Source organism: Physeter macrocephalus, chromosome 8, assembly GCF_002837175.3.
Source record: "Physeter macrocephalus isolate SW-GA chromosome 8, ASM283717v5, whole genome shotgun sequence".
Taxonomy (NCBI): domain Eukaryota; kingdom Metazoa; phylum Chordata; class Mammalia; order Artiodactyla; family Physeteridae; genus Physeter; species Physeter macrocephalus.
The window spans coordinates 136,230,088-136,233,037 of record NC_041221.1 but is presented as its reverse complement, the minus strand read 5'-3'; positions in this window follow the sequence as shown (position 1 = coordinate 136,233,037).

Sequence of the window (2,950 nt, the reverse complement as noted above, 5' to 3'; positions counted from 1 at the left end):
ACTAGGCAGACCATTGTGCATAATTCATTGTCAAAGGAAACAGTTGCAAATTCCCCCTTCCTGAGGATATCAGGAAGTAGCCCACTTGGGAGAGAGTCTTAAAAACCTTAAATTCTCTTTAATTCAATTTAATGCTCTCAGAGGCTGCCCACAGATCCGAGTCTCAGAACTACTTTTTCTCACCATCTTTGGGTGAAGGTGACTGAGAGCTTCAAGTGAAGGATCTGGAGATATCCAAGAAAGGATGACAGAGCAAGGGGATGTGTGGGACAGAAGTGAAACAAACCAGAAGGTAGTAGGTTTATTACAGCTACAATTTCAAAATAGTCATGAAAAATACAATGTTCCAGGTACCAATCTAAACTGTACATACTCAGTAGAGTTGTTCCTTAGTATCCACCAGGGATTGGTTCCTCCGCTCCTACAGATATCAAAATCTCGGGATTTTCAAGTCACTTACAGTCAGCCCTTACCTTGAATTTTACATCCATGGATACAGAGGGCCACCTCTATATATTCACCCATTTAATCCTCACAATGACCCTGTGAGGTGTTTACTACATTGCAGCATCCCCATTTTTCATATGGGGAAATTGAACTACAGAGAGGTAAAGTAACTTGCTCAAGGTCCTGTACCTGATACATGATCGGGCTGGGATGTGAATCCAGGCAATGTGGGTCCAGAATTTTTCTTTTAACTATTACAGCCTCTCCATAAAGCTCTATAGGTTGGCTGACCAGCTGTCCTGCCCTGCCCAGGACTGAGGAGTTTCCCAGATCACAGGGCTTTCAGTGCAAAAACTGGTATAGTCTTGGACAAACCATGATGGTTGATCACCTGTATATAGAAATGTTATCAAAGAGGATATTTCTGTAGTAAATTAAGTGATTCAAAAGCAGCTGAGATAAGGCAAGGTTAAGAGAGAACTTGCTAAAGACGGGAAAGGAATTTTGGAAAGCAGATGAACGCTGGGGCTCTCCTCTCTTCCACTGCCTTAGTTTTGGCCCCTTGCTGTCTGAATGGCTGCTCTATTTCTGATCTGGTTTCTCATCTTCTTCTGACTCCACCTAAAGCAGCCACCACAATTTTCTGGAGTGTAAATGTGACCAGTCACTCCCTTGCTTACAGCACTCCATTGCATTGTATTCAATGACCATTGCATTGCATTCAATGAGCTTGACTTGGGAGGCCCCCCACTGTTGGCCCTCATCTCTCTGTCCCTTTCTCTCAGTGGTTGACATGCTTCTGTGCTTCAGGCATACCAAACAATTTGTATTTCTCCAAAGACACTAGGCTCTTGCCTTGGTGTCTTAGTCTCTTCTAGGAATATTGTTTCTCTTTTCTTTGCCACAAACTCTTATTTTTCCTACAAGACTCCTGGGTTAGGAGCCCCTCCTCTGTGTTCTTCCAACTCCTGGGGTTACTTCCTCTACAGTAGAATTTTCATATTCTTTTATAACTCTCTGTTTATCTGTGACCCCCACTGTACTGTGAAATGCTCTTTTATTTATCTGTAGGTTTACAATAATTGACACATAATAATAGTTAATGTAGATTAGGTATAACTGTATATCAGGAACTTTGCATGCATTATCTCATTTAACCCTGATAACAACCTATGAGATGGGTACTGTTATTATCTCTATTTTACAGTTGAAGAGACAGAAGCCCTGAGAGGTTAAATAATTTTCCTTGGATCTCACAGCAAGTAAACAGTAGAAACAGGATTTGAAACTAGGTGGTCAGATTCCAAAGTCTGTACTCTTAACCACTCCGCTAAACTTTCTCTCAAATGGAACGAACCCTTCAGAGTATCCATCGTAGGTAGAAAGTTGTTAAGATCAAATAACTTGATGAATGAGAAATGGCTTTGTAAGCTGAAAAGCTCCCGTGTCAGAAACAGCTAATTTTTCCCCAGTATCTCTCTTTTATTTCCCTTTCCTAATAATATAATTCCTGTTGTTTAGCTAGTCACATAGTTGCCCACAATAATAACTACATTTCTCAGTTTTTCTTGTCACCAGGAATGGCCACGTGATTCTCTGTGGGCCAGTATGATGCAGACAGAGCCACATTTACAACTTATGGGATATGCCTTTAAAGGGACAGAGTGAGCCTCTCCTGTCCTTTCCCCCCTCCTTCTAGCTAAGCTATGGACATGGTGGTGATGAGTCATCTTGGATCACATGGATAAGATAGATGGAGCCTGGGAACTCTGGCATTGTAGAACTCACATACTTACCCTGTGTTGCTTATGTCTGTATGATTGTGACGGAGAGAAATGAGCTTCTATCTTGTTTCAGCCACTGCTATTTTGGAACTCTGTTACAGCAGCTGAACCTATACTCTAACTAATATAGTCTAGTCACAGGAGGAAAGATTATTTTTATTATTCCTGGAGAGTGGCTTTGAGACTGCATGTAGGCTATATCATAAGAACTAACTTTCTCTTCTCAGTAAAAGACATATCACTTAACAAGTTTGCTCAGGTCAAAAACCTAGGAGTCTTTATTTTTCTTCTAAAACAACTTTATTGAGGTATAATTGCATATGATAAACTGAATATTTAAGTGTACACGTTGATAAGTTCCCACCTAGGAAAGCATCTTAATAATTAAGATAATAAATATATTCATCACCACAAAAGTTATCTAATGCTCCTCTGTAACCCCTTCTTTCTGCCTCCTCCTTAGTTTCCACCACCTCCAATCTACCTGGCAACCACTGATCTTCTTTCTGTCACTTTAGATTTATTTGCATATTCTAGAACTTTAGACATGGAATCATACAGCATGTTACTCTTTCTCGTCTGGTTTCTTTCACTCAGCATACTTATTTGGAGATTACAAATCATCTTCAAAAAAAAATATTTATTTATTTAAGCTGTGCACACAGGATCTTATTTAGTTGCGGCACACAGGATCTTTTTTTTTTTTTTTTTTTTTTTTT